Raw genomic sequence first — 24,293 nt, 5'->3', positions numbered from 1 at the left:
CTCTGATATCAAAGCTAGAATATACAAGAAAAAAAAACTGAAGACCAATGTCCCTGAGAAATACAGATTTTAAAAATCAACAACACAGAAGCAAACTAAATGTCAATGTATAGCATAACTCAATCCCATGAAAGAATGATTCAAAATAATATCAATCAATACACATACCACTCACATGATCACCTAAAATGATAGAATAAGCACTTGTTCAACATTCTGTCATGAAAAAATCTACAAAAACTGAAAATGGAAAGGAATTTCTGAACATAATAAGGAGGGGTTCCAGAAAAAGCTCATATATACCATCACACTCCATGGAAAAAATGTCAATCTCAAGATAAATCATATTCATAAACTGCTTTGTTAAATGGCAACTCCTTTGTACAACTATTTAAAGGTAAATTAAAAACTGGAAGAAGAAAAAAGCAAAGGATGATGACCAAGACAAGAACATCTGAATCCAAGGTTGACTGACCACTCATCATTACAGTGAAGTATATACCAACAGCAATCAAGCACCAAAAGTAAAAGGCATCCATAATGGGAAAGAGTACAGGTGATAAGATCCTGTAACAGAAAATCCCAAAGAATCCACAGAAAACTAGTAAGTTCAGCAAGGCTACAAGGTACAAGATTAACATAAGAAACCTAAAAATGAATGATGCAATTTAAAAGGATCATTCCACTCACTTACAAGAGCAATACAATGGCTACTAAAATTTCAGTGCCCCTTTCTTTAAAAGCAAATTGAGAAAAGCAAAGTCCTAAAAGCAAATTGAGAACTGGCCATATAGCTCAATGGTAGAGCACTTGTCTAGCATTTATAAGGCCTTAGGTTTGATTCCAAGAACTCTTTAAAAATGAAATTGTGCTGAGCGCCGGTGGCTAATGCCTATAATCCTAGCTACTCAGGAGACTGAGATCTGAGGATCATGGTTCAAAGCCAGCCCATGCAGGAAAGTCCGTGAGACTCTTATCTCCAATAAACCCCTCAGAAAACCAGAAGTGGCACTGTGGCTCAAGTGGTAGAGTGCTAGCCTTGAGCTGAAGAGCTGAGGGACAGTGTTCAGGCCCAGAGTTCAAGCCCCAAGGCTGACCAAAAATAAATAAAATTGCAAGAAGCCAACAGAAGCCAAAACAATATAGGGAAAAAAGAACAGTTAGAAGATAAATATATGTCAAATGCTAGTGGGTCACACCTGCAATCCTAGCTGTTAAGGAGGCTGACATCTAAGGAACAAGATTCAAAGCCAGACTGTGTAGGAAAAAGTCCATGAGACTCTTATTTCCAAATAATCACAAAGAAAAGGAAAGGGAAAGGGAAAGAGAAAGGGAAAGGAAAGGAAATAGAAAAAGAAAGAATAAGATCCATATACATTTTATAACTTTCAAATTTTGGAAAACTTCATTGATGAAAATATTGTGACAACTGAAATAACATCAGATGTAGAGATGAGCAAAACAGAATTTATAACTTTTTTAAAATGTGCCATGAGGTGAGGGAAGGAAACAAAAAAATTTGCTGCAACAATTAAATATCAACAAGCAAGAGTCAGACATAACTGTGTATGTGTGTAATGCCAGTAATCCCAGCACTCAGGAGGAAGGGGAAAGGAAGATCACGAAATAGAAGCCTGCCTAAGATAGTGAGTGAGACTCAAAAATACAAGAACAAAGACAAATAAAAAAACCTAAGATACAATGCCACATCCAAGATGGTCATTATTTTTATAAAAGAAAATAACAAGTGCTGGTGAGAAAATAGTGCTGTTGAAATTGTGGCCCACTATTGGTGGAAATATCAAATGGTACAGTTCTTATAGAAAACAGCTTGGCATTTCCTCACAACGTAAAACATAGAATTACTATATGGCACAGTGATTACATACCTAGGCGCATGTCCAGAAGAAACAGATGCATGTGTCCATAAAACATTATACATTAGGGGTTGGAGGTATGACTCAGTTGGTTGAACACCAGGAATGAGGAAAAGCATCAGATACCCAGTCTGAGTCCCAGTCACAGCAAAACAAACACACACACAAAGATTAGAAGGATTATGTTTAATCAAAAGGTAGAAATATGGGAAAAATACACACACTGTGTGTGTGTCCCACAAAAAATGAACAAATACATGATAGGATGTAAATACAATAATACTGCTCTCAAAATGAATGGCTTACTGACACATTCTACTAAATAATAAGCCTAAAAAAATGTGAAGTGAAAGAAACAGACACAAACATCTCACATGGTAGGATTTTACTTCTATAAAATATCCACAAAGAGCGAGGAATATCGCTTAGTAGTACAGTGCTTTCCTAGCATGCATGAAGCCCTGGTTTCGATTCCTCATACCACATAAACAGAACAAAAAGGGAAGTGGCACTGTGGCTCAAGTGTAGAGTGCTAGCCTTGAGCAAAAGCAGCTCAGGGACAGTGCCCAGACCCTTAGAGTTCAAGTCCCAGGACTGGGGGGGGGGGGGGGGGGGGGGGGGGGGGAATCCTCAGAACAGGCAATCAACAGAAACAGGAAGTGCAATGCTGATTGCCAGTGGCTACAGAGAAGAGGAAATAGGAGGTGACTGGGTAATGAGCCTGAGGTTTCCTCAGGGTAAGAGGAAAATGTTGGGAACTAGATGCAGGTAGCAGTTACACATTTTCATTCACTAATGCTACTGAATTGCACTCTTTAAACAGTTACATTTTATATTGTGTAAATTCACCTCATTTCCAAAATGAATGACAGCAGGAATGCAAAAAATTATAGCTAAGAAAACTGTTAGAGAAAGAAAATAGACTGAAAAAAAAGCTCAATAAACCAGGAATACTATTTGTCATGATAGGCACAGTTGTATAAAAGATAATAGGGTGCCTGTGGCTCACGCCTATAATCCTAGCTACTCAAAAAGCCAAGATTCAAGATTATGTCTCCAAGCCAGCTGAGCCGGGAAAGTCTGTGACTTTCATCTTCAATTAATCAAAAAGACCAGTAGAGCTGTGGCACAGGTGTGGAACACAAGCCTTGAGCGCAAATACTTGGAAAAGTGCCCAGGCCCTGAGTTCAATCCCCAGGATAACACAAAAAATATTAATAAAGTAGGGAAAAGAAAAAGGGTGCCACTTTTTCAAGGGAATGGGGATGTGACATCATCTTAACTAGAAAAAGGCAAAAACATATTTTTTTAAAACATAAAAATACCACACTATGGGTGATATCTTAGTGGGAGAGTATTTGTGTAGAATGCACAGGACCTGGGTTCAATCACAAGCAACATGGAGGGGGAGGGACAAGGGTTGGAGAAGAACTTATATTGATATTATATAAAGCAATAATACTCAGAATAAACACAAATAGTTAATAGTAACATGAGCAATCCATATTCTTAACTGTAAAGGAAATGCAAATCAAAATCACCAAGACTCCATCTTAGAAAGAATGGCCATTATCACAAAAACAAACAATAACAAGTACAGGAAATTATATGAGGAAAACAGGACCTGTCCTACACTATTTCTAGTAAAGTAACCACTACGGAAATCAGTATGGAAGTTTCTCAAAATGCTAACATTTTATTTTCAAGTGATATAATCCTACCACAACTGGGTTATTTTAAAGAGTATAAATCAACATATAAGAAATAAGTTGAGCATTAGCGACTCATACTTGTAATCATAGCTGAGGAGCTACTGAGATCTGAGGATGGTTTTAGCTAGCCTGGCCAGGCAGAAAAGTCTTATTTCCAATTAACTACCAAAAAGCAAGAAGTGGAGCTGTGGCTGAGGGAAAAGCAAAAGAACAACCACAAGCAAAGGAGAAAGGAGAAGGGAAAGGTGAAAGGGGAAAAGGAAAAGAGGAAAGGAGAAAGGGGAAAGAAGAAATGGGAAAGGGGGAAAATAAAATGGAGGAAAAGGGCTGGGAAGGTGGCTCAGTGGTAGAGCACTTGCCTTGCATGCATGAGGCCCTGGGTTCGATTCCTCAGCACCACATAAGCAAAAAGAAAAAAGCCCAAAGTGGCACTGTGGCTCAAGTGGTAGAGCGCTAGCCTTGAGCTGAAGAGCTAAGGGACAGCGCCCAGGCCCAGAGTTCAGGCCCCACCACTGGACCCAAAAAAAAAAAAAAAAAGGAAATGGAGGAAAAGAAAAAGGGAAAGGGGAAAGAAGAAAGGAAAGGGGGAGGGGAAGGGGAAGAGGAAAAAGAGGAAGGGAAAGGAAAGGAAAAACAGGAGGAGGGAAGGGAGGAGACTGGGGACAAGAGGAGCAAGAAAGGAAGAAAAAATAGCCAAACTCAGGCATTTTTCCCTTGCAAGTTACTAACAACTAATAAACTAATTTTTAATAAAAAATAAAAAATAAGCTGGGTGTCACATGCTGAACTCCTAGCTACTCAGGAAGCTGAGGTCTGAAGAACACAGTTCAAAGTCAGCCCAAGCAGGAAGGTCTGTGAAACTCTTATCTCCAATTTACCGCCAAAATTGCCAAAAGTAGGGCTAAGAATCAAGTGGTAAAGCATTAGCCTTGATCACAAAAATTCAGGGACAGCACTCAGGTCCTAAATTCAAACCCCAGGAACAGCACAAAAAAGAAGTTAATTTTAAAAATAGAAAATAAATTTACTATTTAACAAAAAAAAAAAAAAAAAAGAATGCATTAAATGCCTAGGCAAATGAATCACCCAAAGGATGAATAGTAACAAAAAAAAGAGAGTAAGATTTTTTAGTTACGTACATTCATGTATTGCTACATGCATGTGTAGATGTGAACATGTATTTATACATAAATAATCCTATACCATTAAAACCACACATCAAGTTCTTTTGCGTTAGTGTGTTTTTCAGATATGGTAGTGTTTAATTTGCTGGGCTGGCCTATCTCTGACTCTAGAGGAGCTAAGATTACAAATGTGGTCTACCACACCCAGTGTAACAATACTTTTCTATGGAAAAACTAATAATCTACTTTCTATGTCATAACTAGGCTTTTATTATCAATAAAACAAGGAATGATTTACATGCCCTGGACTTTTTTGGGAATACAAAGTACTATGATGGATACTTTTGCATTTATTATTATAATGCATGGGGGTAGGACATAGTAATCTCATACTATATCTTTGAAGATTATTTTAAAAGGGGCAGTTAGATGCAAAAGGATCTATTACGCTTGCTGGAAATTAAGAATTGCAACTAATTTGATAAAAAATTTAATTTCTAAACACAATATAATATTTAATTCTGACTCTTGGTTGTACTTTTAATTTTTTAGAAGTACGTTTCCCTACATTCAAATATTTTATCAGACTAATAGCCATTTTCTAATATGGACAGTGTTTTTAGAAAAGATTTTTTTTAATGGAACACAATGACCATCACTTTAAAGCAATCGGAAATACAGCTCTTATAATTTCACATTCTAAACATTAATATATTTCCCTTTACAAAGACTTTTATTGTTTTCACCCATGATATTTAACAGATTGAAAAAAATTATGAAAAGCGAAACAAAGTGTTTGAGAAAGTGACATTTTCCAAAAATGTGCATGTATAAGTGGAACATGAAATAACAAAGACATTTAAAATCTACCACAAATTGAAAGAAGCATGGAAACACTTATTTTTTAAATGAAAAAAGGCTGCACAACCTTCAACATGTGTTGCTAAGTCTAATCCTTTAAATATAAGAGGAAAATTTTGATAGTATTAAATTATTTGTATTCTTATTCAGAGCCTAAAGAACAAAAGCAAATTGGTCTCACTTTTTATTGCATAGTTAAAAGGAAAAAGCAAAAAAAAAAAAAAAGGAAACAACTGTATTAAAGTTTTAATTTGTGATTAGCCTAGTTAAGTTTTTATTCAGGATTTTTTCTGTTGCAGAATTCTCAATAAACACTGGGTAACTATACCTTTTAATAGTTCAATTTGAATAACTGAATGGAGCAGGCAAAAATGAGAAATCTCACAAAATTAAGAAATTATATTAGAATTGTGGCTAGAATCAGATATTCTTCTTAAATCGTAACACATACTACATAAAATGTAGACAGAGGCACAATACATTCTATACAAAATAAGCTTATTTATTTGTAATCAACATAATTATAAAATAGAAATATTCTCTGCTTTCAAAGAGCTTTTGAAATAATTATAAGCTGAGCATCTAATTCTACAACGTGGAATCCAAATTGCTCTTTGGATACTGATACTTGTCCTACACTGAGTTCATACCACAAATGGAAATTTTCACACTCTGCCACATGTGACATACTGCCATAAAAAATGACATATATTTTAGCAAGGCACAGGTAGTTCACACCTGTTATCCTAGCTACTCAGGGGGCTGAGATATGAGGATTGTGGTTCATAGCCAGGCCAGGTAGGAAAATCTGTGAGACTCTTATCTCCAATAAATGACCAGAAAACCGGAAGTGGTGCTTAGGTTCAAGAGGTAGAGGGCTAGCCTTGAATTAAAGAGCTGAGGGACAGCTACCAGGACCAGATTCAAATCCCATGACCAAAAAAAAAAAAAAAAAAAGTCAAATATTTTTAAAATAATGTAGAAATGTACCTGCAAGCTATGTGTCTGACATTTATATGAAACTTAAATCAATATCCTTTTTTAGATTTGAGTCCCATACTAGAGATATTATATAGATGTGAATATTCAAATACATTTAAAAATTTTTTAAATAAAAATATACCAAATCCATGCATTTTTGGATAAGACGAATTCTTGAGATTTTCTAATAGAAAAATAAGAGAATCCATGACTCTCTGATATTCTACAATGAAAAGCAAATGTGATTGAAATTCAAATTATGGAAAAGATACCATAGGGAATAAAAATATCCAGTTAATATATATGATTCTGTTTTATACATATAGTTTTCCCCTACCAGAAATGAAAGTAAGTGTAGAACTGATTAAGACACTGCTTTAAATTTTATTTAGTAAAAACTTTCAAAAAGGCCAGTTTTATAAAAAATAAGTCACAATGTATAGAATCCAGCCCTTAACTCTATTTTTGTAATTAAAGTTTAGAGTTGACTGATTTTCATTTTTTGAGATAGAAAAATCACTATGTAGTAGACTGGCCTCAAATTCAAGATCCTCTTTCTTCACCTCCCCAGTTACTAGGATTACAGAAACATATGCAGTGTAAATAGATTTACTCAAACACAAACAGAACCATTTACTTTTTTATTTTCAGAAACTACATGGCCTAAGGTTATTTCCTATACCAGGAAAACATTTGCTGACTTGCAGGGAATCTTTCCACCTTTTTTTTTTTTCCCCAGTCTTGAGGTATAAACTCTGTCCCTGAGCAACTTTACCTTTACCACTTGAGCCACAGCCCCACTTCTGGCTTTTTCTCTCATTGGAGGTAAGAGTCTCATGAACCTTCCTCTCCAGACTGGCTTTGAACCATGATTCTCAGATCACAGCTTCCTGAATATAGATAGGATTACAGGTGTGAGCCACTACAGCCCAGTCTCTTTTCATTCTTTATCAAGAGTCTTACAGTATTTAATCCAGTAGTGGAAATCATTGGCTTAACTGTGACTCAACCTTATTAAAATTCCTATGATGCTTCTTGACCATATTGACCCTATTGAGCTAGAGCTTCATTGTGCTCTTTTATTATACCAACCATGTCACTACACCATCTTACAATTGAAAATTATTTCCCTGGCATTACTTTCATTTTCTTATACTTAGGAGCTACATATATGTAATATTCTCCCCCATTTCTTTCAATGCCTTATTTAGATCTATTCTCAATGTATGCCATCAAATTTCATTATCATTTCATTATGAGGGAGGGTCCTTTTTCCCTGGTCACATGTATGCTTCTCTCTTAACATGTCAAGTTAGAGTTCTTATATTACTACTTTACAATCTTCTTCCATAAGAAAATAAAAGTGCTTACAATTCTAAACTGTTCCATACAAATGTGACTCCACCAATTTTTGTACACTTGTCAGTTATTTTTCACTGACTTAGGTTTTCTATTTGTGTATTTCATGTAAGTCATCCAATTTGTAAAACTAATTACCTTTAACCGACTATAAAATCTTATCCAGGTGGTGGTGGCTCATGCCTGTGATGCTAGCTACTCAAGAGGCTGAAATCTGAGGATCATGGTTGGAAACCAGCCCGGGAAAGGAAGTCTGTGAGACCCAAGTGGTACAAGTGGTGTGTACCTCAAGTGGTATAGAATGCTAGCCTTGAGGAAAAGGAGCTTAGGGACACCAGGCATTGTTCAAGACCCAGCATGGCAAAAAATTAAATAAATAAAATCTACACTTCTTTTGTTTTTGAACTCAGAGGGCTGTGGCTCTTATGTGGCTTTTCCACTCAAGGGTCTTTTTTTTTTTTTGGGGGGGGGGTCCTAATTTGTTTGCGGTACCTGCTTCCTAGGCAGGGGTCTCTCATTTGAGTCATGTCCTGAGACTTTAAAAAATTTAATGATGGAATGAAAAGGGATTGAACCAATCTAGTTAATGCATTTGTACATTTCCAAGATCTATAGACTCCTCAGAAAAGAATTCTAAACTACCACGAGGCACTTTGCTGAACATAGTTTTACTTGTTAAAATGAAGACCTTGGGATTGGAGGCATAGTGCAGTTGATAAAGCTCTAGCCAATGAATGGAAGTGTTAGGAAACAAGTTCAAATTCTGGTCTCTAACAGATAAAATAAGAGAAAAAGGAAGGCACTGGTGCCTATGCCTACAATCCTAGCTACTCAAAAGCTGAGATGTGAGGACTGAGATACAAAGCCAGCCACAGTAGGAAACTCTGTGAGCCTCTTATCTAATTAATCATCAATTGGAAGTGAAGGCTACAGTGGTTAAAAAAAAAAAAAACTAGCCTTGTGCCAAAAAGCCCAGGGACCAAGCCCTGGCTCTGAGTTCAAACCCAGGGCTGATAATGAAGGAGAGGGGAGGGGAAGGGAGGGGAAGGGAGGGGAGAAGAGGGAAGAATTAGAAAGCGGAGACATAGTTCAAGTGGTACAGCACCAGCAGGAGACAAAAAAGGTGAGTGAGGGGTCAAGTTCAAGCCCCAGAACAAATGCATGCAAACAGCACACACACAGTTGTCATAAAGTTTCCCTAAAAATTATTGTATAACAACCTTAAAATTTACCACTGCTTAATTTGCAGGCAGTATGACTAAACATAAGAAATCAACCCATTCAAAATGTCAAAGAAGGGCTGGGAATATGGCTTAGTGGTAGAGTGCTTGCCTAGCATGCATGAAGCCCTGGGTTCAATTCCCCAGTACCACATAAACAGAAAAGGCTAGGAATGGCCTTGTGGCCTCAAGTAGTAGAGAACTAGCCTTGAGCAAAAAAAGCCTCAGGGACAGTGCCAGGTGCTGAGTTCAAGCCCCAGTACTGGGGGGGAAAAAAAGAAACGAAAATGAAAAATGTCAAAGAAACCAAATATATATCATATATTTGGATTACCAAGAAAATAAAGCTAAAATTAATAGATTATATTTAAAATTACTTCTCAATAATTATATAATATCTTGTTATAAAAGATTTGTGTCCCAGGCACTGGTGGCTCATGCCTTTAATTCTAGCTACTCAGGAGGCTGAGATCTGAGGATCAAAGTTCAAAGCCAGCCCAGGCAGGAAAGTCTATGAGACTCATCTCCAATAAACCACTCAGAAAACTGGAAATGGCACTGTGGCTCCAGTGGTAGAGCACTAGGCTTTGAGTTTAAGAGCTGAGGGACAGTGCCCATGCCCAGTATTCAAGTCCCAGGACCTACCAAAAAAAAAAAAAAAATGTGTAAACCTGGTGCTGGTGGCTCACCCCTGTAATCCTAGCAACTCAGGGGGCTGAGATCTGAGGATCAAGGTTCAAAGCCAACATAGGCAGGAAAGTCCATAAGACTCTTATCTCCAATAAACCACTCAGAAAACGGAAATGGCACTATGTCTAAAGAGTGCTGGACTGGAGCTGAAGAGCTGAGGGACAGTGTTCAGGCCAAGAGTTCAAGCTCCACAACTGACAAAAAATAAACAAACAAAAATAAAAGATATGTGTAATAATTGGTTGTAAGTTATATCTTCAAAAAACATTTTGAGGGATAGGAAGGTGGCTCAGTGGTAGTACACTTGCCTTGCATGCTTGATGCCCTGGGTTCGATTCCTCAGCACCACATAAGCAGAAAAAAAAGCGAGAAGTGGCGCTGTGGCTCAAGTGGTAGAGTGCTAGCCTTGAGCTAAAGAGCTGAGGGACAGCGCCCAGGCCCAGAGTTCAGGCCCCACGACCAACAGAAAAAAAAAAAAAATTAGTGATCAGTGTATATAGACTATGCACAATATAGAAATGCCCTTTTCAAGAAAAGAGAATGAAAAAAATAGAGCATGAAAAGCCAATGATACAAAGAACATTTATTTTCAAAATTGTATACAATGGGCTGGGAAAGTGACTTAGTGGAAGAGTGCTTGCCTAGCATGCATGAAACCCTGGGTTCAATTCCTGTAGCTCAAATGGTAGAGTGCTAACCTTGAGCAAAAAAAAAGGGGACAGTGTCCAGGCCCTGAGTTCAAGCACCAAGACACACACACACACACACACACACACACACACACACACACACACACACACACACGGCATACAACACACACACACACACACACACACACACACACACACACGGCATACAAAAAGCCAGAAATTTCTGAATCTATAAAAGAATGATTAGTATTTGAGCTCAAAGGGAGAAGTGTGTTAGGTTGTAGTCCCAATTAGAGACCTAAGAGAATGGAATCTGCAGACTCCCACTTCTTCTTATAAGGTTAAGCAATTGGATACTTACCATTAGATTTTGAAAAGTATACTTTTCAGTAAAATTGGTAAAAATGTTTCTTCTCAATTATCAAATATAACATCTTTACATTTTGAACTTAAAATTTAAAGGACAAACCTTAAAAGGGGTGGGCACCCTACCTCAGGAAAGCTTCAGTTCACTGGATCTATGTCACATTGATTTATAACAGTTATTTCTTAGGGGGGAAAAAAAGAACACACAGATGCAAACAATTACTCTATTTTTGTAGGCAACAAGTGAGGTGGGTGGTAACTGAGAAATTTTTTTTTAATCCTGTCACAATATTCTGCTTTTTCTTAAGAAACCCTCCTCACACAACAAACGTTTGCCACATCAGAGAATTTCCAGGGCCTGAAGCATCACTTTGATTCCAGACCGCTGCAGGCATTAGCAGGAGGTAATTAGGGTAAAAAGTTCAGCCACAGTTCTATGTCTAGAGTCCTGCCAGAAATAAATTTCCTCTCTATTCACCGGTTTCTACTGTACCCTCCCTACAAATCATATTGAAAACACATTTATCTTTGTAGAGTTTGTTCCTCTTCTAATTAAGTTTATGGAGTTTACAGCATTTAATAATTTAAAATGGTCCAATCACAGAAGTTTTGTCTTTAATAGTGGAGAGATGTGTTATCATTTTCCTTACATTGATGATCTGTTTGACAAGTGACTCAGAGAGTATATACCACAGCAGTTTGCAGGCTACTCTCTAGTCATTATAAATGCTCCGCTTATTTCCTTCTCTAAAGCATATAAAATTTACAATGTGTTCTTGTAAATTTTTCCAAAAAATAAAAAAAGCAAAGAAGATGAACCAGAAAATAAACTTTAGAATAATAGGAGTCAAAATAACATTTTGGGCTTCATTTTATCCAGGGAGGAAAAAAATATGAACTGCTACATCTAAGTAGGTGATAAAAATCTAAATGCATTACACACTGCAGTGTTAATAAGTTAAAAAAAAAAAAAAAACATGCAGACTCTCAAAAAAAATCATGTCTTGCTGTGCATCACCACCTCTATAAGCATGTTCACCCATACCCAGACAGGACATAAAAATATCATACTACTTAAGCCTTTGTATATGGTGTTTCAAAAACAAGATGTTAATAAAATTATGTGACTACAAACAAAAAACACTTGTTCGCATAATTGGTTTTTAACAAAGGCTAAGAATCAGTTGCAATAAAAATGTAAGTAATCCATCAACCTTTTTTATCTTTTTTTTTTACAAAAAAAAACAAATCTTGCCTCAAGATATAATAGTAGCTATGACACGCATGCTTTTTAAATCATAAATCTCATTTTAAATACTATTAATATTACTGTTTCCATGATCATAGAACAATACTTCAACTGACTCCTAATTTTTAATCTTTGTAAGCAAAGAGCAACAGCAAAAGAAGTTTTTGCTTTATTTTCAATTTGTAGGAATCCTAAGCTTTAATGCATAAAAATAAAGGGGGAGGTGATTACTTTGCCCTATACCGTTTTGCCCAGAATACAAAACTTAGAGCTTTATTTTTTTTGCCAGCCCCAGAACTTGAACCCAGGTCCTGGGCACTGTCCCTGAGCACTGAGCAGCTTTTGTTCAGGGCAAGCACTCTATCATTTGAGCCAAAGGGCAGCTTTTTCTGTTTATATGGTACTGAGGAATCAAACCCAGGGTTTCATGCATGCTATGCAAGCACTCTACCACTAAGCCACATTCCCAGCCCTACTTAGGACCTTTTTACAGAAAAAGAATTTCTTCTACTATTTCACACAAATGACCTTTTCTACAAAGCAACTACTGAAGACTACTATTTGACTCTTTTTTCTCTCAGGGTCTGACTGACATCAAGGATTTTTGCTGCCTTCCAGGGAGTATTCTAACTAGGCTTGTGGGACAGTTTCTTGTTTTGCATTATTACATCTCTCAATCAGAAAGAAACATGCTTTTATAATGCTTACTAACTAGAATACTCAGAGCCGAATATGGTGGTACCTGGCTATAATCAAAGCACACAGGAGACTGAGGCAAGAGGATTAAAAATTCAAAGCCAATCTGGGGTACATAACAAGAGCTTCTCAAACACATACACACATACATAATCACACAGAAATACATACTAAGAAAAAAATAGAAAACAAAGATGTGTGATAAAAGACCACAAATAGAGAAAATGTATACCGACAATTTCAAATTCTGATTTTTTTACGTAGTTTAAAAGAACCCAAAATACTTATCAACAGAAAATAACACTGTTCTAGTTATACTATAATTCCCTATCTTGATAATAAGCAAAGGTTCATGCAATAATGAAATATACTTGGAAATATCTAAAAAATGCACACTTTTGACCCAGCAAGTTCACTCCTAGTTACATTTATCAAACCGAAGTGAACCACCAGAAATATACAAAAATATTCACATCAGAATCATTAGCAACACCACCAAACAACAAGTTACACAAATGTCCAAAGACAAATACCACTGTTCTGTCTAGAATTATAAAGTCACCACTATTATTTTTAACATAAAGCTTATCATATAGTATATATTTTCTTTGTTTATTGATATTGTCTTCAAGGTAGAAGGTTAGCTATAGTAGTGCATAGATTTTTGTCTTCAAGTTTCTTTTCTTTTTTTTTTGGCCAGTCCTAGGGCTTGAACTCAGGGCCTGGGCACTGTCCCTCAGCTTCTTTTGCTCAAGGTTAGCACTCTACCACCTGAGCCAGCACCACTCCCAAATTTTTTCTGTTTATATAGCACTGAGGAATTGAGCCCGGGGCTTCATGCATGCTAGGCAAGTACTCTACTACTAAGCCACCTTCCCAGCACAACTTTGATCCTATCAACTTTATGGGCTAGGTAAGTCCTTACTGTCAAGGACTGATCTGTACATTATATAATATTTATCAGCATCACTGACTTGATATAGTAATTCTTCCCTGCTTTATAATAACAACTAAAACTGTCTAGAGATTGGCAAACGACCACTGAAGACACTCTCCTATTCTTCCCCTATCAGTGCCTGTATCTGACACAAATCAAGCACCCCTAAATATTCATTGCAAGAATACAAGGCCTTCCTTCAAATAAAGAGGGATGGAAGAATTCCAATCAGGCAGTTGAGATTTCTATCTAAATGGAAAGCTAGCTGATCTGTAGAAACATTTTAAAATCATACATACAATGTATGTTCAACCCAGTAGCAGACAAGAATTCCTTAGACTTTATGGAGTCTGTGTTATAATTTACTCAGTAATTTACCTCCATATAGTCTTTGATTATAACAGATTTAAATGTTAAAACAAATTACATTTCTCAAGTCCCAATACTTTGATACAAGAAAGTACAAGTAACACAACTACTGAAATGTGGGAAGCATTTATTCCCACCAAGGACCTGGTATTCAATAAAATATCTTGCCAGCATAGAAATCCCATATTTGCAGTTTCAACTACTCAGGAAGCTGAGCAGGAAGATCACTTGAATCCATGAGTTTGAGACAATCCTGGACAACATAAAGAGGCTCTGTCTCAACAACACCAAAAAAAAAAAAAAAATCCTTCCAAATTATACCTCAAAAACAAGTCATTTGGAAACCGTCATGGTTCTCCATAATGAATTGCCTGTCTACCTCAATTGCATCTTTAAGATAATCACAACACAACAGTGATCCTTTTCAGGGTTATTCATTGTGCACATGCCCTGTTCCACAAGGAGAATAAGCGTGCCTGTATGGAATTCCACAAAGTCAGAACCTATGCAGATGTTCTTTCCCCTTTGGTTTTCCTTTAATTTGCAAATCTTGTAATCTAAGCCTGAAGTTGACTGAACCAACATTTAAACCAGTATAGCAATATCAGCCAAAAACTCAATCTGTTTTCTATTTATATGTCAAGACTGCATCCTTTTTGGTGGCTTAAAAAACTGTTGTTTTGAAATGATTACACAGTGAAATGGCAAGCTCTTTAGTACTTTTATGAATTGGTTCTAGACGGAAAAGGTTTGCTTTTTAAAAGGCCATTAAGTTGCACAGCAGAAGAAAAACCTAAAATTCTTATTTTTGTATTCTAATTCTATAACGAAGTTACTTGAAGCTAGAAGATAAAGAATCTCAAAGTTTATTACACGTTGATAATTTCAGTTACTCAGACTTATTATATTCAAACACATTTCTCTTATTGAGAGAGAGACAAGGACACATTACAACAAGGCATGAGAAAACTATTGTGGGTGATGGATATGCTCGTTATCTTGATTGGAGTGATGGCTTCATGGCTATATACAGATATCAAAATTCATCAAACTGTACTCTTTAAGTATGTACAGTTAATCATGTTTCAATTATGCCTCAATAAAGATATGGGCACATCTTTGTCTGCAGAAACTGGAAGTGTATATATATATATATATATATATATATATATATATATATATACACACACACACACACACACACACACATAAATATACATATATATATATGTTAACTGTACACACACATACATATGAGGTTCTTTAGGAAATATAAACTACCATTCCTCAATAAAATAACAATACTTAGGTACAGTACTATATTAAGATATTAGATTAAAAATAGTAACTAGATAAAACACTTGAAAATATACCTTTATAACAGTGCTACATGAAACATATACAATAGAAAATGGCTAGAGATATTCCCATTTAAATAAATGTATAGCCAATTTGTTCTTAACAAATTTAGACTAAATAATATAAAAGAAAACTGTCACAAATACTTTCTTATTTTTTTACTAGCTGCTATGGTTTGAAAACATTCCTAAAATTTCTATTTTGAAATCTAATCACGAGTGCTAGTATTAAAAGGAGTGTTACTTGTTCTTTTTTGACAATACCGAGGTTACAAACTCAGGAACCATGTCCCCAATCCTCTTTGCTTTAAGTTATTTATCACAAGGAGTCTCTTGTGTTGTTTTTGTTTTGGACCTGGGAAGGCCTCAGATCATTATACTCCTAACCTTCATTTCATATCCCACCCCTAGTTGGTAAAGGCTGGAATTACAGGTAAGCACCACCACATTCCACATTCTTTGGAAGGGTATGAAGTCCTGATGACAGAGCCCTCAAAATAGGATTAAGTCTTGTGACTCAGTAGTAGAACATTTGGTAGAGTAGCAGAGACTCTCTAAAGTCAGAGAGGACAACTCTGGGCCTTGCTGGAAATAAGAGGCAATGATGACCAGGCTCCCAGCAGACACAGAACATACCACCACCTTGACTTTGGAATTTGCTGCCTGTGGACTGTAAAAATTGTCTCATTTGTGATATTTTGTGATAGTAACAAGCTATGACATGATCATTCTCTGATATAAAACCTAAGGCTGAAACTAAGATTGTGACATCTGTTATGAGCAGATGATAACTGACCTAAGCTTTCAGCTCTCTCTATGATTGTATAAAAATATGGACCAGGTATGGAGCCATGATCCTGTATCCTAGCAACTCAGAAGGTTGAAGCAAAATAAAAGTACAGGTTGACACCTAAATGAAAGTTCAAGGCTGGTCTAGGAAACATGATCTCTCTTACTGTCTGTCTGTCTGTCTGTCTGTCTGTGAATCTCTCTCTCTATATATATATATGCATATACACACACATATATATATAATGTGCATAAGGTGGCCATCAATATTCAGCTAAATAAAACCATACATAATGCATTCTGTAATTCTAGCTACTCAGAAGGATGAGACTTGAGGATCAGGATTTGAAGCCAGCCCTAGCAGAAAATTCCTCTGAGATTCTCATCTCAAATTAACCATTCAAAAACTGGAAGCAGGGAGGGTTGGGGGAAAAAAAAAAAAAAAAAAACTGGAAGTGGAGTTGTGACTCAAAGTTCATTAGCCTTGAGCAAAAGAGGTCAGGGACAGTGCCCAGGCTCTGAGTTCAATCCCCACGACCACCAAAAGATTAACTAATTAAAACTAGAAGAAAAAAAGCAGAGTCCACATAATTACAACAAGCCTACCTGTATTAACAAATTTTTGTGCATGTAAATAGCACATATCAAGGGAAGAAACTGGAATCGCGCCTATATAACACCATAGTAAAATTAGAGGAGATAAAGGCCACTAACTTTAAATGATATTTATTTAGGGTATGAGAGGTACTGATTGTAAACTGAAAAAGTTATTTAAATTTGGATAAACAGAAAAAGTGTTTAAATTTGTGTAGCAGGAATCACATTGGCTTAAAATAATAACAACACTTTACTTTTCACATTTTATGGACTGGATGGATGGTGGTGCTGATACTCTGAGTTTATTCATAAAGCTATATAGTTGTTCTGGACTGGCCAGGGAGTGGCTTCCATGTACAAAGTAAAGTTGCTTGGCTCCATTTCTGTGTTACCTTTACCCTCAAATTACAATGACAACAGAAGGCAGCTCCAACACAAAAATATTTATCAGACGTACATTTCCCAGTCCGTCAGGGCACCTTCACCTTATAGGCTAAGATCAATCTTTGATGCACTAGTACATTTATGAGTATTAACATTTCATTTTTAATGTACTAATTTTGTATTTGAATTACTGGTCTTATTACAACATGCATAAATTTTTAACCAAACTATGTGTCAGTTTTAGTGTAAAATTTGGTATAACAATGTACTCAGCATTTTCTACAATCATTCATTTCCTTGGGAGATGACCATGTGGACAAAATCACTGGCTTTTTTCAAACTTCAGAATGCAGTCCTTGGGCCGGCTCTGGTAGCTCACACTTGTAATCCTAGCTACTCAGGCAGCTGAGATCTGAGGATGATACTTCAGAGCTAGCCCGGGCAGGAAATTCCATGACACTCTTATCTCCAATAAACCACCAGAAAAACCCAAAGTTGTGCTGTGGCTCAAGTGGTAGAGTGCTCACCTTGAGGTGAAGAGCATAGGGACACACTCAGGCCCAGAGTTCAAGACCCACGACCAACTAAAAAAAAAAAAAAAAGCAGCCCTTGGCTTCTGACTATGTTTACCCCTTGGAAGGCATGCAGAAAAATGAGAACATGTTTGCAAAACCCTTACTAACTTCAAGTACACCGAATCTACCAGAAGTCACAGTGACATCTTTTTTTTGGGGGGTAGGGGGTTTGGTTGTGGGGCCTGAACTCTGGGCCTGGGTGCTGTCCCTCAGCTCTTCAGCTCAAGGCTAGCGCTCTACCACTTGAGCCACAGCACCATTCCAGGTTTTTTCTTTTTACTTATGTGGTGCTGCGGAATCAAACCCAGGGCCTCATGCATGCAAGGCAAGCGCTCTACCACTGAGGCACCTTCTCAACCCCCATAGTGACATCTTTTATGTGAGTCATAGTTCTGTTGACATTTCTTGCTCCCAAATAACATTCCAGCTCCCACACATTTTATTATGTATAGACTCTTATCAAATTACTCAGTTTGATAACATTATATGATTCCATCATGGACATTAACAGCATAGATTTTCAGGAATTCTTGTATCCTATTATAGTAAATAATGCATTCCTTAAAATATAAAATATAAAACTAACATTCTTTCTGTTTGGTGACCAACATGTAATTGGTAGGCCATTTGTGCATACCACATAAATATGTCCACAATATAAAATTTATATTTTAAACAAACATATAAATAACATACCAATGTCTTAATTTTATAATAACAGTATAGATATTAGTTTCTGCTAGCACATCAATTTTGCCTCCTATTTGTCTCCTGCATGTTTTAAAATTACACTAAATGTAAGACAAGTATGTAATGTGCTGGCTTTCTAACATAGTCCCACATTAAAAATAAAAAATTGTCATAAATGACTAAGTAAGATCGGGTAAAAACAAAAGTACTACATACACATCCTAGTGGCACTTGGTGACTAAAATCAGTGTTGATCTTGAGATAAGTCAAGACTATCTCTGCCAGGTGCCAATGGCTCTCACCTGTAATCCTAGCTACTCAGGAGACTGAGATCTGAGGATCACGGTTCAAAGCCAGCCTGGGCAGGAAAAGTCCATGAGAATCTTATCTCCAATAAGAGAAGTGGCACTATGGCTCAAGTGGTAGAGCGCTAGCCTTGAGCTGAAAAGCTGAGGAACAGTGCCGAGGCCCAGAGATCAAGCCCCATTAACAAACAAACAAAAAAAGACTATCACTAAGCCACATAAGAAAAAAAAATAGTAAGGAATTAATAGTAATGTCATCTTAGTTCATTAAGATTTCCCTAGAGTATCCCTTATCCAAAATGCTTGGACCTGGGGCTGGGAAGGTGGCTCAGTGGTAGAGCACTTGCCTTGCGTGTCTGAGGCCCTGGGTTCGATTCCTCAGCACCACATAAGCAAAAAGAAAAAAGCCAGAAGTGGCGTTGTGGCTCAAGTGGTAGAGCGCTAGCCTTGAGCTGAAGAGCTGAGGGACAGCTCCCAGGCCCAGAGTTCAGGCCCCATGACTGACCCCAAAAAAAAAAAAAAAAAAAAAAAATTCTTGGACCTAGAAATATTTCAGATTCATATTGGATTACCTAATATGTTGCCCTAACTCATTAAAAACCTTTATACGAATTTGGCCTCCCTCAGAATAAATTCTATACCCAAGATATATAAACCCATCCTTTAAAAAGCCAAGGTAAGCCAGGCGCTGATGGCTCACGCTTGTAATCCTAGCTACTCAGGAGGCTGAGATCTGAGGATCGCGGTTCAAAGCCAGCCCGGGCAGGAGAGACCATGAGACTCCTATCTCCAATAAACCACCAGAAAACCGGAAGTGGCGCTGTAGCTCAAGTGGTAGAGCGCTCGCCTTGAGCTGAAGAGCTGAGGGACAGTGCCCAGGCCCAGAGTTCAAGTCCCACGACCGACAAAAAAAAAAAAGCCAAGGTACATGCTTTAAGAAGATCCAGAATACCAACAAAATGCCTGGAACATAAGAGAGGGAAGGTCAAGCACAAGATTTGATACTTGAATTGCATGGCAAGAAACTACTGGAAAAGCTCTTATCTGAGAGCAGAAAAACTTGGTATAATGGCATGGCTCATTTTGGCTGATGACTGCAGAAGTAGTACTAGTCTAGTCTGTGATTCCATAAGACTACACAAATACAACATAATAAAAATCAGCCAAAATTGAACATGCAAGGAAATCCATGTTAGGACTACAGTATATTTCATGACAAAGAAAAGCCATATAAGCTATTATCTAATTAATGAAACATAATTAAACTTTAGACAAAAGTTTAAAGCTTGTTCACTCCCACTACAGAACCAAAACACTGTGTTTATCCACCACCTGAAAAACTACAGCTTTGGCTGGGATATAGCTCAGTGGCAGAGCTATATCCCAGTGCAAAGCCCTGGCCTCATCCCTGTTATCCCAAATATCAGTCTACACAGTCTTTGTCCCATACAAGATGACACTATAGGTGGTTTATAACAATAAGAGAAAATAACTGTGTTCAATTTAATGAATAGCCTTTAATTTTGATATTAAATACTTACTCATATTTAGCTATTAAAATTGGTTTGTTCCCTCCAGGAGCACTTCAGCTTATTGTTTAATGGTCACTTATTATTTTAGTATGTACCAATTTGACAAAAATAACTTTTCTGATTCTTAAAATTCAAAAGCTAAACTGGGCGCCACTGACTCACACATGAATTCCCACATAGAAGGCTGACATTTGAGGATCAAAATTTGAAGCTAGGGCTGGGAAGTTGGCTCAGTGGTAGAGCGCTTGCCTCTCATGCATGAAGCCCTGGTTTCAATTCCTCAGCACCACATAAGCAAAACAAAACAAAACAAAAAAAGCTGGAAATGGCACTGTGGCTCTAGTGGTAGAGCGCTAGCCTTGAGTTGAAGAGCTGAGGGACAGCGCCCAGGCCCAGAGTTCAGGCCCCGGGACCATCAAAATTTGAAGCTAGACTAGGAAGGAAAAGTCTTCAAAACTAAATCTTCAATTAACTAGTGAAGGGAAAAAAAAGATAAACTGGAAGTGTGGTTCAAGTGGTAGAGCACAAGCAATGAGCAAAAAGCCAAGTGAAAGCTCAAGGCACTGAGCTCAAGTACCAGTACCAACCCTATGCCAAAATAAATGTCAAATTAATTACTTTTATCAATGCCTAGGTTTTCTATTTCAGGTTAAGTACAATTTGTGAACTTCTAAGGATAAAATAGGAGGCCTTGGGGCTGGGAAGATGGCTCAGTGGTAGAGTGTTTGCCTTGCATGCCTGAGGACCTGGGTTCGATTCTCAGCACCAATAAGCAGAAAAAGGCAGAAGTAGTACAGCGCTAGACTTGAGCTGAAGAGCTGAGGGACAGCACCCAAGCCTAGAGTTCAGGCCCTGAAGGACTAACCTAACTCCATTCTAAAAGCAAGTCATCATCTCCTGTAAAACTGACTGCAGGTTAAACTTAAGGGACAAAACAGTTATTGGAAAAAAAGTTTTTAGAAAAGTTCTCGGAAAACCCACAATCAAAACTGCAATTATAACCCCTCGCAACCCAGTTAGATAAGGGTTGAGAAACATGACCCCAATTACTGGAAAATGGACAGGTTGGTCAAATTCCTGGAAAAAGCAGCTGTAGGGTCATAAACAGTTAAAAAATATATTGTTGCCTGCATTCCTATGGTTAGTCTTATGTATCCTAACCAATGAATGATCTGCTTGCTATGTATGATTTAACCAATCCTGTAACTCCTAAGTAGGAAAGCCCCTACCCTTACTGGAAATGATTATGCCCCTAACCAATGAGCTTACCCTGAAATTTGCCCTCAAAATGCTGACCAATTACGTAGAAGTCCGCAAATCTTCAGTCTCCTCCTATTTGCTGGAAACCCTATAAGAACCCTACTGAACGTGTGGTCGGGGCTACAACTCTGACACGCTGTGTAGGTGAGGATTGTGGGTCCAGGCTCGAGCTTGCAAATAAACAACTCTTTTGGTGTTTGCATTGGTCGTGGTCTTTGGGGGTCGCTCGGGGGGTCTCAAGTTCGAGTCTAACAGCCCCACGACAGATTAAAAAAAAAAAAGAACTGGAATTCTTTTCAAACCAATTTATCCCTTCTTTCATAAGGTAGTATTGGGTTTATTAAAGAAAAACTTTACACATTACAATAAAATCTTAAGTTCTCAAAATACTTTGACGTTTTTCCCCCAGGACTAAGGCTTGAGCTCTGGGCTTGGGCGCTGTCCCTGGGCATTTGTGCTCAAGGCAAGCACTCTACCACTTGTGCCTCAGCTCTATTTCTGACTCTTTTAGTGCTTAATGGGAGACAAGAGACTCACCAACTTTCCTACCCAGGCCTGGTTTCAAACCATGATCCTCAGATCTCAGCCTCCTGAGTAGCTAGGATTACAAGCATGAGCCACCAGTGCATGGCTCATGTTTATTTTTTACATTACATACTTTTGGTTTCAGTAACATTCTTATTCCTTGGGAGAAAGGAATCTGATTTTCATGCTTTTAAATCCTTAGCCCAAAGCTGGCATGGTCCTCTATACATAGCAAATTCTCTTAACAAATATCTACTTCCAAGCAAAAACTTACACCTGAGAGAAATGTATTTCAAACAAGAATTCATGATCTAAACATACCATATCATTAACACATTTTCCCCTTTCCAAAGTCGTATGATCTCAATGAAATAGAAACAATGAAAGCATTTGGCAGAGTATTAGATACCAGCCCAATACACATTTTGTTCACCTGCCTTACTAATAAAACCGTATCATTTGTAAAATGTTCCTTGGAGCTAAGATTTCAAGAAAAGGAGATGAACTAACTATAACCATTTGAGATCTCAAATTCTTGTCCTAAAGAAAACAGAGTTACATTGAAAGGATGCCATAAACAGGAACCTTGGACTGCTGTTCCACCAACTGCAAATTATATGACATATATAGACCATTGTGATGTTACTAGAAGGTAAACATAACAAAGAAAAGAGCGGGGGAGGGAACACTAACAACTTGATTGACTAATTCAATATAAGCCATTCAGAATAATTTTAATCTGTTTTTATATATGGAGAAAGTAAAGAAAACATCTGACATCATGGCAAATAATAATGCCTCCTCTTAGTCTATGGCCAACTCAAAAGTACAAAAGTAGCCAGAATGGAATTAAGAATATGGCTGCTTGGGTTTGAATCCGTAACTATACTGTTTGACTTAGATTTTCTAATATGAAAAGAGTACTTCTTCATACTATTATAATAGGGATAGGGGCTGGAAAGGTAGCTCAGCGGAAGAGTGCATGCCTTGCAAGCATGAGGCCCTGGGTTCGATTCCTCAGCACCACATAAACAGAAAAAGCCGGAAGTGGAGCTGTGGCTCCAGTGGTAGAGCGTTAGCCTTGAGCTGAAGAGCTGAGGGACAGCATCCCGACCCAGAGTTCAGGCACCATGACCGGCAAAAAAAAAAAAAAGGCATAAAAGATATCCATGTAATATTTTGTACAAGTCTCAAATACATACATGCTATAGTATCAATACTTGCTACTACTAACAAAAATTTTTGTTAAATGATGAAATAACATCACTGTCACAAACAGTAATAACTTCCAATCTGCAGTTTAAGTTACTATAGTAGAAACACATAAACTAAAAAAGACTTCTCACAATGAAAATAGTCATTTTTATATATATTTTTTTTTGGTCGGTTGTGGGGCTTGAACTCTGGGCTTAGATGCTGTCCCTGGGCTCTTCAGCTCAAGGTGAGCTCTCTACCACTTAAGCCACAGCACCACTTCTGGTTTTAATTGGAGAAAAGAGTCTCACGAACTTTCCTGCCTGTGCTGGCTTTAAATGGAGATCCTCAGATCTCAGCTTCCTGAGTAGCTAGGATTACAGTTTTGAGCCACCAGGGCCTGGGTGCCTTTTCTTTAAAATGTGTGTGTGTGCATGTGTGTGTGCATGCATGTGCACATGGGCACATATGGAGAAAGTAAAGAAAACATCTGACATCATGGAAAATGAAAGAGTACTTCTTCATACTATTATAATAAGGGATAGGGGCTGGGAAGGTAGCTCAGCGGTAGAGTGCATGCCTTGCAAGCATGACGCCAGTGCTAGGAACTAAACTCCGGACCTTGCATTTTTGCTCAGCTTTTTTGCTCATAACTGGTGCCAATCTGAGCCCACCTCCAATTCTGGCAATTTTTTTGGTTAAGTGGATATAAAGGTCTTGAGGATTTGGCTCTCCTTGATCCTCTGATCTCAGCCTCCTGAATAGCTATGGAAACCCAGCACAATAATAGTAATACAAGGAAACATTGTAATCTACTCCTAGATTTTTTTTTTTTGGTAGGTAGTGGTGTTTGAACTCATGGCCTAGAAGCTGTCCCTAAGCCTCTGTGCTCAAGAGTAACAAGCTAATAACACTTGAGCCACAAAACCACTTCCATTTTTTGTGTGGTTAACTGGAGGAGAGTCTAAGAGAACTTTTCTGCCAGGGTCTGCT

At 37.5% G+C, this 24,293-nt stretch overlaps 1 protein-coding gene across 6 annotated transcripts in view; it reads right to left on the bottom strand.

Annotated features, from left to right (window-relative positions):
• Positions 1–24,293, bottom strand: part of Bcas3 (BCAS3 microtubule associated cell migration factor) — a 526,670-nt gene that overhangs the window by 429,518 nt on the left and 72,859 nt on the right. The window lies entirely within an intron of this gene.

This window comes from Dipodomys spectabilis, unplaced genomic scaffold (assembly GCF_019054845.1).
Source record: "Dipodomys spectabilis isolate Male_0828 unplaced genomic scaffold, ASM1905484v1 ptg000004l, whole genome shotgun sequence".
NCBI classification, from domain to species: domain Eukaryota; kingdom Metazoa; phylum Chordata; class Mammalia; order Rodentia; family Heteromyidae; genus Dipodomys; species Dipodomys spectabilis.
The sequence above is the reverse complement of the archived record's forward strand: the minus strand, read 5'-3'. Positions and strand labels throughout refer to the sequence as shown.